Source organism: Sebastes umbrosus, chromosome 3 (assembly GCF_015220745.1).
Source record: "Sebastes umbrosus isolate fSebUmb1 chromosome 3, fSebUmb1.pri, whole genome shotgun sequence".
Classification (NCBI taxonomy): domain Eukaryota; kingdom Metazoa; phylum Chordata; class Actinopteri; order Perciformes; family Sebastidae; genus Sebastes; species Sebastes umbrosus.
Window position 1 is genome coordinate 2,297,138 of NC_051271.1, and position 15,621 is coordinate 2,312,758.

The 15,621-nt window shown below is 41.3% G+C and overlaps 1 long non-coding RNA gene across 1 annotated transcript; it reads right to left on the reverse strand.

Moving 5' to 3' along the window:
- Positions 1 to 636: 636 nt before the first annotated feature.
- LOC119485486 lies at positions 637 to 1,481 on the reverse strand. The gene is made up of 2 exons (XR_005206280.1): positions 1,370 to 1,481; positions 637 to 1,253 (listed from the first exon to the last, which is right to left on the reverse strand). It is a non-coding gene; the product is annotated as an uncharacterized LOC119485486 (long non-coding RNA).
- Positions 1,482 to 15,621: the final 14,140 nt, after the last annotated feature.

Genomic DNA, 15,621 nt, shown 5'->3' on the forward strand with positions numbered 1-15,621 from the left:
TTACATTATTAGCTTTACTACATTTACCATAAAAGTACAATTGCTGGACGCTTATTAGACTTTTTGACATAATAAGTTGAAAAAATAAGCCTATCCTTGAAAATTAGACACATAAAGTCCTCTTATCTGGAGTGACTAATAAGAACGTTCTCTGGCATTGAACACTCGAGGCGAGGAAAGGAATCAAGGAGGTAGAAACTGGGAAATGAGTAAGGCCTCTGGTGTTTGTCCACTGCCCTTTTTATGATTATCAGACTGAAATAGACTAACTTGTCATTTCTATCATTATATTACATCTTATATTATATCTCCTTCAGCTTTACTCAGTAGCAGCACAGTCGTGGTGCTCTCATATGGACTTGAATGGTTTTATATTTGTTATAAAAGACTCTCCACTGCTCTCTTCCCTCCTAAAAAAGCTGACAAGAAATAAGGTAGTAATTTGATTAATTGGTAATATGAAGCAGCTGTAATCAATGTTATTATAAGAAGAAGCTGCCCCCACATGACCAAAAAACAATCAGTTATAACAGGTTTAAAGATATTGATTAATGGAGTATTAAATTGGGCAGAAATCTGTTCATGTACTTTTTCTGTGACACTGAAAGAAAACAAAATAACAACAAAAATCTGTAATGATTGTGAGTCATCTTCATTTTATTTAAACTGACACAAGCTTGTTAAAGAGTCATGTTCATCACAGTTATCAGTATTTTGAAAAGAATAGCAGACTATTATATTTGGCACCTTATAGTTTTCCCAATACAATCACTGTATAATAGCATGCACAATCTGTTACGTTTACATACAGTGTGGGGAAATTTGTAAAAACTGTAGATATCTTTTTGTTTTTTTACCAGAACAACAGTTTGACAGTAACAATGTGTAATTTGTAACTCAGATACTATAAATCCAGTCTTAGAATCACAATTATTGTTTGTCTTAAAGGGCTTTACAAATAACAGTTGAACATTAAATCAGTTGTAAATTTATCAATTGCAAATTTAGAGTAACTCAACAATTTTCTTAATGCAGGGGAAATTCCTGTTAAATGACAGGACATTTCACAGTGTAACACACCCTTATCATCCCACTTAGGGTATGGCAGTACCGGCAATGCCGTTGATCCACCGCTTGAATTCACAGACGTCCATGAATCCAGCTGGTGCAAAACAGACAAGTCTACTATCCACGGTGAATAAATGGACACCGTAAATCATGCCATTGAACACCACTCCTCCACCAGAATCACCCTGTGAGAGAGAGGTATATATTTATGTATGTATTGAAATACTATTTTTTTGTTAAAGTGGTAAATCATGTAATAACTTATAAAAAAGATATAAAGTGAGAAACCATGCCCACTCACTCCACTTGTATCCACTCCAGGACTTTGGTAATATATTGCGTGTTGATACGAAAAGTGGCCGTTCCCCCTCGTACAGGTCTGGTACGGCTGGTAGTTGACAACCGTGGTGTTTGCACATTGGAGAACAGGTGCTCTACTAAGTTCTAGATGAAAATACAAAAAAAGTGTTTCTTTACTAGAAAATTAAGAAGCTTCATCGTTACCTACTTAACTTATACACAGAAAATTATTCCCCCAAATTTTTTTTTTAAGAATCAAACATCATCTTTAAATTAGGTTATTCATCTAATTTATTAAAAGCAGATAAATGTGTCAATTGGTTCAAAAAGAGTGTTGTGAAAACGGTGTACGGTGATTCATGTTTTATTTTGTATATACAGAAATATAATTAAGAAGCTGCAAACATTTAAGACTAAATTAATATGTATTTAATGTAAATATGTGTCAGCAGTGTTACCAAATGAACACTAACTGTGATAATTGTTAGAATAAAATAATAATAATAATAAAAGATTTTCTCACGTCTTATATTATTAGGGCCCATAGTCATGGATGCATAACCTGCAACCTCAACTGTATCGTTTCTGAAATACAAGACAAAGAACAAAAAGAAACAGTTTTCCTCAGATTTCCTGAAGAGTTGAGCTTTCAGACTTATTAAAGGGGGAAGATCACAACTCACATATTGAGAGGATTACTACAGTTAGGAAGTGGAGCAGGTTTAATCAGAGTATTGTTAGGTAGCTGCAGCAGCATGATGTCATGGTCCCTGTTCTGGCTGTCGGTCGGGATCTGATGTTCTGTAATTTGCATTTGTACCTCATTTGCCTGATTTGGATGCCCCCCTAAATATGCTGTCAAAGTCCTACAAATAAGTAAAGGTAAAAGAGGAACATCACTTAATTACTGTAAACACACCATATGTTCATATTATAGGTCAGTAATTACTGAACATGAACATGAGCAATGCTATCTTCATATTGGCAATGCTGTAGTTTTTCATAAAATCATTACTGATGGCTGCTTCAAGACACTAAGAGTGAGAAATATATTGTCACTTTCTCACCATCCTGGCGGGACCTAGCAGTGAGCTGCAGTCAGAATCCACCGTTTACTGATCAGAGAGCCACCACAGAGGGTTCTATGGGTACCATTACTTCCTATCAACTTCACATGGTACGGACGCTCAGCTGGTCCACAATCTCGACCTCCGATGATTCTCTTCTGCAGATCCACCACTGTGCTCGCAGTGACACCTGAAACAGAAAGTCCTCCACCAGGTGACTGTGAATTAGAACAGTGGTTGTTGTAGAGAACAACTCATCCACTCTTCAGAAAGTTATTAATATACATGTTGAACTGTGATAAAAGTTGTCTGATCGTTCCTATGGAAGCCCAGCATAACAGGTTTTTTTTACAATAGGTAACACACACACCTCTATGAGTTCACTTTTTCAAAACTGTTCAGTTCTCTTTACTGACATGAAACTCAGCACAACAGTTAATCTCATATTCAACCAAAACACTTGATACACATCTCAGGATCAACTACACTGACACCATCTGTCTCCTAACAGAAACACTGTCACTCAGAACACCACAACCTAAAACAACACTAACAACAGGAAGCACATATGTATCACTATTGTCTTTGAAGTGTCTTTTATCTATTTATTTAATTAATTATTTAACATAAACCAAGATTTTATTACAGCAAAGAGAAGGACACGTCTGTATTGCATGGATTCCTCTATGGGGATGAGGAATGGAGAGTAGGATAAGTTTTACTGTAATAGACTGTTAACAGAAACAACATTTGAAGCAGGCAGCGCAGTTTGAGTTTCCCTGAAAGGCCTGACTTCTCAGTGTTCTTAATGCCATCAACCATCTGCTGTCTCAACCCCTGGATCTGCCCCTCATCACTCAGAGCTGCATCATACCTCCTATTTGAACTGGCTTCTCTAGAAAAGAAACGGGCGAGAGCCATTATGAAAACAGAAAACACCCAATACAACTGAGAAGTGTCTGTCATTGTTCAGTCAGAGGTCACTTCACACCTCCAAGTGATCTGGAACTCAGCTAACAGGATATTAATGAGCATCAGAAGAAGACATCAAATCACACTGGCTTCCTTTACACATTTTAAAATTGATTTAAAAGTGCTGTTGCTTATAGATTTAAAAGTCTCTTAACATCCTATGAGAGGTGTAATAACAGCACTTCTGATGGATTACCTCAACTCAAAATACATTATTTAAATAAAAACTATGTCAAAGCACATAGATTGGTCAAAGTAAGCAGCAACAGGTGACTACTCACCGACCCACAGCAAAAGGAGAAGACGCGTCATGACACCCATCTCGTTCAACGTCTGTCCTCCTGGTGGAACAGTGATGCCTTTTTAAATCTGTTCACACTGTCCTGTTGGCCTTCGAGCCACCAATCACCTCATGAAGGTTTATCAACACAACCCCATTGGCTACAAAGGTCTGCACGTATGCAAAGTTAAAGCGACGACAGGACAGTTACTACAATACACACACACTACAATATCCAAAGAGAAGAAAAAAGCATCAGATTAGACCAACATGAAACAGACATCATCGTGTGCTCCAGTAGAAGAACACAGATATTATTTAAGTATATAATGGAGAGATTCATTAAAGATGGCTTTAAGTCAATATTTTAATTGAGAGGAATTCCTTTAAAGTAATTAAGTGAAGTTGTTACTGTATACCTGTACTGTAGGTCTATTAAAACACTCCTTCATATAACGTCTTCATCTTTGTCCAGAAACATCCCCAGAACCCCGTTAGGATCCTCCTCTAAAACCAAACAGATCTCTGTTCTTCTACTTTCTTCTAACCTCCTGTATATGAGGTTGTATTATTTTATTCAATGTGAGTGGAGAGGAATATTTATTGGATATGAAACAGGACATTCAAGTTTTCCCAGAGGGGTGTGTGTGTGTGTGTGTGTGTGCGTGCGTGTGTGTGTGTGTGTGGAGGCTGTTCTCTCAGACGGAGCTCTGACAGTTCACAAGTGAAACTGAGGCTAATTTAACCTCATTTGGACTCTTACAATGTTGCTCTGATGCAAAATCATCAAAGACTAGGTCGACTGATATTTTTAAATTATTTTCAATATTAAAAATGTGATCTCTGGCTCTGCTGTTTTCTGTCTTCGGTGCTCAGAGTATTTTCATATGTAACTGTCCTCTGCAGATTAAACAGCAGGTTTTATCTCACTTACTTAGTAAAATATTCCCTCTTGCTGTTGGCTTATCCAAACAGAGGAGTTCAGGTGAGGCAGTAATAGTCTGTTAATTCATAAAGTTTTTACTGGCCTCATGGTGTGATAGCACGCCATATTTTAATAAACTAAACATTAGCACACTACGGCTACGTTGTCCGTGCAGGGAATGTAACCAAATGACAATTTAAATCTCACTATCTCGTTTACACAACGATCTTTGTGTTCACTGACATTTTAAAATTGATGGTCATCTAACAGATATATTAAGTATAATGTATATTTTGCAAATTGTATTAGGATGTAGTCTGTATTTCCAGGTAATAAGTCAGGTATTGTTCTGTATTGATAAGTTTTGATCACACTGACAGTTCACTCAGCAGTAGTGAGGAAACTCTCTCTCTCTCTCTCAAATGCATGTGCACATTCAGACACACTATGCAGTATCAAAGCACAAAGACCACCAGATAGCCTGTCATATGAGAAATGATCAGTCATTGTACCACTGAAGAAGAAGAAGAAGAAGAAGAGGAGAGTCGAGGAAACAGGGGAGGAAAGAGGAGATGAGAGAGTGGTTCCCCACAAGACTAGAGTCGAAAGAGGAAATGACAAGTAAACACACACACACACACGCACGCACGCACGCACGCACGCACGCACGCACGCACGCACGCACGCACGCACGCACGCACGCACGCACGCACGCACGCACGCACGCACGCACGCACGCACGCACGCACGCACACACACACACACACACACACACACACACACACACACACACACACACACACACACACACACACACGAGGTCAGAGCATGTGGCCATTAGCCGCTTACTGTCAAGCACTTCAGATTTGCCTATAACCACACAGCTGGTGATGGATGTTAAATGCATATCAATACACGCTCTGTAAGTAAGTGCCAGAGAGTGTGATTGAAGGGCAGGGAAGGCCCTCACCAGGGATGAAGCATCACGGTAAATAAAGAAACCCTCAGTGCAGACTGCAGCAGCTCAGTGCCATTCACTGCTGGGCTGAGAGTCTGTGAGAGTCTTGACTTTATAAAGCATCTCTGAAGGTCATCAGAGGGAAATCCACCGCGACGCCACGTCAGCATTAATGGGAGCTGAGAGTACTTGATGCGTATAAAACATTTCACTACACTTAAGTTGGCAGCAGAGCTGTGCAAAAATAGACAGAGGTATGACCAGATGGATGGATGATGAAATTATAAGAATCTTTTAGGAATTGTTTTTTATTAGACTAAAGGCCTTTACACACTGGGGACGTTTTTAAAATCACACGTCAATATATTTTTTTGAACTGAATACTTTCATACAGAACACAAATATTACTTGGCTTACTTTCATGTTGACATATTGTTTTATCTGCTGCACTAATCAACAATGGTTCAAAGGTCAAAGGTCAAATGTTTGTGTGAATTGTGTCACTTGTTCTGACAAACCTGCAGAGAACAATCAGCCAATTCTGCTGTTCCTCTCAGCTCTACAGAGCTTTTAAGAGCAGTTAAAGGCAGAATGAGGAGGATTTGTCAGTGGCGGTTTGTAAACACAACATTCAAAGTTGGCTCCCTCCTCTCCGGCTCTACACAACCAGAAGCACACGCCAACCTGACTGCGGTTAGCATGCTCGCCAACGGTCGAAAGCCACTGCAAGCTTTGTCCGCTTGGCGTTTCGGAGTTGTGTCTGCCACCTCTTGGATGCATGCTTACGATCTGGCACCTGGTCGCTAAGTTTTTATAGAGGTTGACACCCAGAAACGTCACGAACACAGCAACATAAGAAAATCCAGGCAGAGGCTTGCAGGGTCGCACCGGTCGTTGATGCCAATTTTCGTAGTGGCCAAACGGTGGTACTACAACTTCCGTGTCCGTCACGTGATGCCATTGGGCCCTAAAAAACGTTTTTTCCCATAGATTCACAGAGACGTTTTTAACTCAGCTATTTTTTTAGGTGAATCAACTTCCCAGTATGAACACTCTAATAGCCCCCGTTTAAATCATTAGGTCCTAAAAGTTGTAAAACACACTAATAGCTGAATCCAGAGTTATTTCCCTTCCTCCGTTCATGTGAATGAGACCCAGACCGATGCTTGAGCGAGGGCTGGGAGGCGGAGTTATCAAGCTGTGACGACAGATGGCTGTGACCCTGTGACCGAGTCATGTGACCGAGCGCATGCTACTGCGCCTGCTCCATGGGCCCAATGGATGCGGAAGATCGCCGGAAGATACGGGTACTTTTCCAGTCGTAAGTGGAGACATTTTGGCTTCATGCACCACTGAACAACTTTCATAGGAATGAACGGGGCCCCGCCTCCAGCCCTGTATCCAGTTCTCTTAATACATCCATGATACAGACACCGCCACACACTTTTAGTGGGTCAGCAGTGATGACTGAGAAGGATTACTTTTGTATGAGTCTCTACATTGTTTTTGTTTCTTTAGTTTATTTTTATATGGACGTCACATTAGCATTAAAATTGTAACATACATTATGCGCAATTTACAATTTACTGGTGAACACAGTGCAGCATTCATTAGTTAAAGGGACTGTTTGTAACTTTTTAAGCGTATAAATGTACCGGGTCAGGACACATGCGTGCTCGCATATGCGCATTCGCGTGTGGCCGCTATCTCTCCTCCTCTGCCTGCTCGCCTTCACTCAGACAGCGCGCGTTCTCGCTCAGTTCGCTCCACCTCTAGACGTGAACGTGCGCTCAGTCCACACTGCAGAAGAGTTAGTTTAGCTCTGAGAATATCTAGTGAATGCACAGTGGACGTTTGTGCAGAAATAACTGCTGCAGCTCCTCCAGACCAACAGAGGTTTCCCGTGTCTTGTGAAGTGACGGGGCTCTGCAGAGAGAAACCTTACCGTCTCGTTAACGACCAGGTGCCGGTGTCTTCCTGTTCACTCCGGCTGCGGACGGAGAGAGCAGGAAGACACACGCTGCAGAGCCCCGAAAAGCCAACGCTAGGATCAGATCTAAATCATCTTCATGGAGAGACCTTCATCTGGTCAGCTGACATTACTGCCAAGCAGCTGAAATATAGAGTGATATTGTGCTTTTAGCTGACGTGTATTGCCTCACTGATTTGAGCGATGCTCGTTCATGTCTATTTAGAGCGAGCAAGCGCGAGCTCGACGATGACTTTCGTTTATTTCACGGCCACAGATGTCGCTGTTAACAAGCATTTCTGAAAGTTACAAATAGTCCCTTTAAAGAGACAGATATTTCCCTCAGGACTTGGTGGAGACCAAAACAGAGCTAAAAGGAGAATGAATAATCACCATGTGGCCCAAACCACGACTCTTAATGAATGATTGTGTTGCTCTGTGTCTGCTGGATGTGCAAATAGGCAACAGTTTGCTAACACGTTGAACATATAAACTTTATAAAGTAACATGTCTGGGTTGTGTTTACAGCTTGTTTTGCCCAAGTTGTGTTTGCGACAATGTAAACCTCTAAAAAAACTTTGATATGACACAAGATCTTGTGCTCCAATGGTACATAACTGTAAGAAGTTTTAGAACAAAATAAGAAGAACTGTACGTTCTATTAATGTAGGCAGCTTTCTTTAACGCAAAAATGTTTTGGAAATGTTGGCTACGTAACCAAACACTTTGCAAAGTGCTCTGCATGCACTGTGGTTATATTACCAGAGCTTGATCAGAAATAATACGGCCGATAAATATTGGTAATCCTATTTTTGATCACGTAATGCCAATTGTTTTGAATGACTGTATAAGTTTAAAGACACTTTCTGCGTAAATCTTTTAATATCTTTCCATCAAACAACATCTTTGCTGAGGTTTCAGACCACACAAAAAGTTTATTGGACTCCCTTTGACTCATTTTTTCCCTTACAGCTTATTTTCTGTCAGCAAGAGCAGAGCAATATTTGGACAGCCCCCGGCCTGTGCTGATTGGTTGATTCATGGCTTTCGTGAGCTGGTAATTGGATGATGACAGTGGGGTGGAATGCTAGCGAGCGATGATTGATGGCTGATGCTGCCTCGACTGGCTGTAGCTACGATGTATGTTGCGATATTGGTTTTTTTTTGTGTACATGTGTGTGTGGAAATATCTCATGGGCATGGCAACCCAACCAGAAGGTGTTTCTGGCAAAATACTTGAGGGAATGAGGGATGTATGTGAGTGTTTTTCACACCTCAGTGCACGAGTGTCTACAGTACATGCTTCTGTGCATCCATGGGTATGCATATCGACACCAGAGTGTGTGTGTGTGTGTGTGTGTGTGTGTGCATCTGCAGGAGGTAAACATGAAAAACATTTCCACCCCCGGATCTGCAGCTCCAGCTTTGATTGACAGGCCATGTCATCCGTATGCCAGACTCACACCTCCCCCGAACGGATTCCCTGCTCCCAGTGGAATGAAGGTATCAGGGAGACGCAGGGGAGCAGAAGAAACACTTTTAAGACAATATCTTGAAGAAATTCAATACTACAGCTGAAAAATGGGAAAAGGTTGCACTCAGCAGGAGTACTCCTCTACAAGGCGAGGGTGTACCGGATGACAAGGACCTCCGTGGAGCCACAGAAGGAAAAAGAACACCAGCCATGAAAGGAGAGCAGTTTTGTCCAAATCTGCTTCTACAGACCTCTGACAGCACACGCACGCGCACGCGCACGCGCACGCGCACACGCACACGCACACAGTCTCCATGAAGTTGGTGTGTGTGAGTGCAGGGTGTGTGAAACCATGTGTAGCAGCTGAGAGCAGAGTGATAAGCAAAGCCTGAGGTCATCCATCACACACAATGTCTATAACAGACAAGCAGCCTGAGGAACAACAGGGAGCCATGACGGAGCCGAGGCTTTGACACAGCAGCCCGCGGACCAACAGATGTGTACTGTGGGTGATGTGAAACATCTGCCCCCCAGCTGAGGGAAATAGGGAAGTTTCCCTTTTAAAAAAGCTCCATGAACTGAGTTAAAGCCGCTAAACTATGTAAAGCCTCAATCTCGATACCTCCCACTTAGTCATGTGTTCCTCTGACCAGGGATCTCAGTGGTGTAGCAGGAATCGTTCACATGTTACATGTCTCCATCGAAGCTCCATCGCGGCAGGTGAAAAGAATGTCTGTCAAATGATTAGCAAATGTTTTCCTCCTTTAGATCAATACTGGCTTTATCTGCGACAAGGGCCTGAGTCCATAGAGGATTAGACATTTCAAACAGAAGACAATACAATCATTTACATTCAATGCCACATTATTAAAAGTTAAAAATAATAAAAGAAGATAAAGTTACTACAGGGAACTTTCATTTTGTGTTGATATCGGCAGTCTCTGTGTGTTTCAGAGCATCAGAGTCCCTTTAGAAAACCTCTCATTTCACTGTGGAGCTCCGACTGCAGGTCAAAGGCAGCAGCAAGGCCGGATCTGGGTCTGTCCAATGGGATGCCATCCGCAGTGTTAACCTTCAAACCCCGAGTAGCAGAGAGAGTGCAGGGGCAGAGGGGTGGTTTAGATAGGTAATATGTTAGTCTAGTCTTCCTGACTCATTCATCTTTTGTCTGACTGAGGTTTGTGCCACTTTGAATCTATGGTCCCGACTGTTGTGGCTCTGTTGCTGGTGCACTTCTAAAACATATTTGCCAACCGTGAGACCTCAAAAAAAGGGAGGATTTCAAAACCAAAACGGAGGTCTGGGAGTCCGGGGGTCCGGGGGTCCGGGGGTCCGGGGGTCTGGGGGTCCTCCCCAAGATAGAAACTGAGTTTCAGAGACTTTGTCTTCTGCATTCTGGTGACTTATAAAAAATGAAAATAACAAAGTAAGAAGTACAGTACAACAGCATTTTTAATGTTAAACTTTTAATTTGACCTTTAATTCTCAGGAAAGAAAATGAAATAACTCGCCCCTCTGGCATAAACTTGGTGCGAGAATCTCCAGCATAAAGTCATATTTATCAGTTTTTATTATTTCTTTTTGCCCCTGCTTGAGTATTTATTTCAGTTACCTCCGTCCATTTCTTTCTCCGTCTATCACTCACCTTTCAGACACAACGCGACAACAACACCACCGCGTTCCGAACCCCATTATTTCCAACAGCTTAAGCCCAACTTTGGCTGCTGCACGTGGTGATGTGCACTGAACCCAGCGGCGAGTGCAGCTCAGACATGAGCTCAAACTGCGCTGTGTCGCTCTCTTCTGGCTGGAAACTACATTTGGTGTAGCTCTATTGTCTCTCTCTATTGTGGAAACTATAGTGATTGTACTCGCTGTAGAGTGACAGAAACAAGTTAAGATAATGAAAAGGAAATAAAGTGTGAAAATTTGCCATAAATCGGGAGAAATACGAGAAAATTGTGACCCTGGGAGGAAACCGGGAGAGGGCAATGAAAATCGGGAGGGTTGGCAAGTATGGTCTAAAAGGCAGATATATGAGGACCTCACGTAGTAATTGTTGAGTTTTTGGTATTGACCATTGACTCCATCAACCCCCACAAATACATTATGGTCAGTTTGTGCAACAGATCACTGTGCATTCACAGTAAATACAGTATATCTTTCTTATTTTCCTGAAACAAACCAAGCTGAGAGCTGAAGTTGTTTTCGTAATAACGGCTCGTCAGCTAGTTAGGATGACAACATGCTGTCGCTGTCACTAACATGTTGTAAAAACAAAGCGATAGTCATCAGGTAATCACATTCTCAAATGGATAATGGGCTGTTTTGGAAACTAACTCTTCCCGTGTCTGAACACCTGCTCAGTTTCACCTTGATCGGTGTTCCTCTAATGGGCTCAGAAGACAAATGGAGTCCCCTTGTCCGCTGTATCGAGCCACAATGGCGGCACACCTGTGTGGGTTTCAATTTCCCCCAGTCTCTCTGCTCCAATAGCTCAGCGCGGGGACGGCAGAGACAAATAACATTGGGAAGCTGCCACAGATGTGACACCGGCAAAATGATGACGGTGCTGACCAGAGCACGATAATTGGGTGCTGCTATCTGTGACTGGGTGGCTATTGACTACATTAGCAGATGGATTAGCAATGGGACTGCTGAAGTAATGACACTTCATATGTCCCGACGTTTAGACTGCCGCGTGTTGTCATGTTGAAGTCAGCACACACGGACACACGTGCATACTCTTACTAACACACATCTAAAAAAACTGTTTTAGTTTCAGGCTTGCCTGTGCAGTCCACATTTACATATTTTCCCCCTGTAACAAAAAAAAGTTCTCCCCAAAAGTCTTCAAATGTTCCATTCATTATCATATCATGAGGCAGCCAGGTGGCTCCGATAAACAACGCCCCGTGGGGTGGCTGTGGGGAGGTGTTCGGAGGTGTGTGATGGACAAGAAGGCAACACATAATAAATGCCAGAGGGATTAGATTTCCCAGCCAACCCGCAAGTCCTCAGGGACCCTCTAGGAAAAGCAGGAGGAAATTGCTCAGGAAAGGACGTATTGGCTGTAAGATTGACCTGCAGCTGCAACCCTGATCTGGATAATCGGGCAGGAATTTGAAGGATGGATTGATGTAAATAAAACATTGCAAGTTAACATGCATGTTACGACGTTTTGGATGGATTCCAATACAGTTTTTTTTATGGTCTTTAAAGGATGAAGACTTTGATGATCTCCTGACTTCATCTAGCGCCACCAGCAGGTCAACATTTTCACTTATCTGGTGAAATACCTCAACATCTACTGGATGGATCTCTAAATATTCGACCCACTGAGTACCAACATGTCAGTTTTTACTGGGTTTTGCCGCTTTCTAATGGATGTAGATATTCACGTTGCAGTTATTGAACATGTGTGAGATTGTGAGCTGCTTTGTTTTCTGCTGTGGCAGGAGGTGCAGCATGTGTCTCAGCTTGGTGGGAAAGCTGCCAAATAAGAACTTGCATATGGTCTGATATCACAGCAGGCTACAGCGCTGATGTCAAGACAGCATGAGAGTGGACCGGCCAACTACATGCTCAGTATATTCACTGACAAGCTTATTCAGGATAAAGTGAAATCCAGCTGAACTCACTGTAGGGACTATTTGCTCTTCTTAGGGCTGCTACTGTAAAATAATGACACATGCTTCTAATAATTATACAGTTCTTTACAGCTCACTAATTACTGTTTCAGCAAAGTCCATTTGTTTCCTTCTCACATAACATAAACCAAACTGTTCCAATGTAAAGTAAAAGCCACACATTTGTCCCTAAACAAAAGGCTGGAGCACAATAACATGAGCACCGTCATGCTCACACGCAAACCAGCGACACCTGAAGCTGATTACCTCCTTAAGTAAACTCCTACCAGTCATCTGGAAAGGAGGATGCTCCACCTGGTGGTCGGAGGTGTGAATAACAACATACAACTGATACTGGCTCCTACACTCACTGAACTCATCTTTTGAAGCCTGTAAATCGGTGAAGACTGATTGTTTAGAAATATTATTTTAAAGAATTATAAATCAAAAGGGACCGTATGTAAGTTTTTACATGTTTATGTTTTTAATATTTTTTTTTTTTGTCAACGTGTGAACAGGTTGTAACGCCAATAAACGACCAGCCCCGACCACAACTCAGACTCCAACACAAACTCCACAGAAGCACAAACAAAACAAAGGAAACAGGAAACAGGAATCATCGGATAATCCGTAATTCCTTTTGAATTCAAAAACGAAAAAAACGTTTTTTTATTTTTTCGTTTTTGGTTTCTGAATCAAAAAACGAAAACAATCCAAACCAGGCCGTTTTTGTTTTTTGCGAATTCCTTTTATCATTATTCATTTTTGATTGAAGAACAGGAGTCACGTGGGTTTTTTGTTTTTTCGTTTTAAACCAAAAACGAAAAATGAAATAACGAGGTGCTCCGTTTGTTTTTTTGTTTCCAAACGAAAAACGAAAAAAACAAATAAAAAAAACGATCCAATTTTATTTTCTTCAAGTTTCTTTCTGTCATTTTCTCTTTTGAATCGAGGAGCGGAGAACGGCAGTCACGTGACCCGGAAGTGAAGGCAAACATGTCAAAATAAAAGCCAAGAAAATAGTTTGGTCATTCTATAAAAGTGTAACATTATTTAAGCACAGGATCAAAGTAACAGTAGAAGATAAGTAGGCTAAATAAATACATACTGTACCTAAAAAAGCCTAATTAATTATATATCCTAGACACATGCACTGTGCCAAAGTCATGGAAATTCTCAATAATTAGGCCTGTGCTAAAAAAGCCAAGCGCAAGTAAGCCAAATGATCTTCGGCCTATCGCAATAACCTCCATATTGTGGAACGAGTTCTTTCCAGCCACCTGACCAGCACAGTGGCAACTAAGCTAGATTTGCTCCAGTTCGCTTAAATAAGAATAATATCTTCTGTACCTCTGCTCCAAAAACATGCAAAATATCACATTTTACACTCGGAAATCTCTGCAGTGCTATTTTAGTCACATCACACGGTGATACGCTGCATCACAAATGGCGCCCAAAATGTTACATCAAAACATCGTCTAAACTTATGTTAAACTGTCAGAAACAAACCAAACAGCTGGGTAACATAACAGCATCAGCAGTGAACATTATACACCAAAGGTTAGAACTCAAACGGCTCAATTTTCAAAGTAAATGATAAAATAGCGCAGCGTACTTTTCTCACACAACTTACCCTCAGCAAAGTAAATCAACACTGCGAGGGACGGAAGGGAGGAGCTATGGAAACCCAGGAGGTACGGAAGCCGCGAAGTGCACAAAAGGCGATTTCCAAAGGAAACATAACAGTAAATAAGAATAACTCATAGAGATAAAATTCACAAATACTCAACAGAATTAAATGAAAAAATTAAATTCTCAAATATAAATTGCAAATTAGACTTATTAATAAAGTGCATTTTTTTTTACTCCGTTACACCTGTCAATCAAATTCAGTCTCGTGTGTTTCGCCTCACTGTTTTGACCTATCGCTTCTATGTAGCACGAGCAATAGGACGCTGACTGTCGTTGACTTAACGGCCACAGGTGTCACTGTTATTCTTACATCTACATCCCTTTAATTGAAACCTTAACTGGTATTCAAATGAAGGTTATGTCAGGTTGAAAGAAAGCTGCCAGATGGCATATTTGATGGGTAAAATAGAATAAATGATGTCTAGTTTTCTTCTCCAATCAGTGCTACATTCCTCTACAGTCTTGGCTTCGATATACCTTTTTTTTTATTCCATTTAAAGCGCCAGATAGAAACACGTGCATTAATTTCATTTCATCAGTGTCACAGTGTCCCCTGCCAAAACACCAGAGCCTCCACTGACCAGCAGCTGCTTGTTTTTGGCGCTGCCAGACTGGTCTCTGTTCATTTTGTCCCTCTCACTGTTCGCTGTCATTTTGACTGGTGAATGGAATAGAGACATTCCTTTTGGAAATTAGAAAAACAGGTTGTGCCTGATTAACACAGCTCAACAGGGGACAGTTTGTTTGCTCAAAAATAATCACGCTTTTCATAAAATGGGGTGTCACATGGATTCATCAGCAGGGAGATGACAGCTCAGGGGAGACTGACAGCCGTTAAGGAACCAGACAAGCCAATTATCATCAATCAGCAGGACTGTTTGCAGCCTTCAGTCAAAAAATACACACGGCTGAACAGGTTGGAAATGGGATCATTTACATAGAACTGAGTACCTGTTTAACATGTAATTAGTTATGACACCAAGCAGAATTCTCAAAGTTAGAAAACAACATAGCAATTTAGGATATTTTATGAGTTGTTTTTTTTACCATATTCATAATTTATTTTACATTTCCAAACTCAGCATCATACTCGTGGAATTTGGCAGCTTTGAACAGATGAAACAGGCTCATAACAACAAAAAGGGAAATCTGTCTGTCTGCAACTCTACAACAGGGTTTGTTTCCCACGAACAACAAAAGGACAAAATAAAGATTCAACCTAAGAGAACACACAACCTTCAGAGGATACACAGTTTGCAGTGACAATCACCACATCTGAATCCCTAA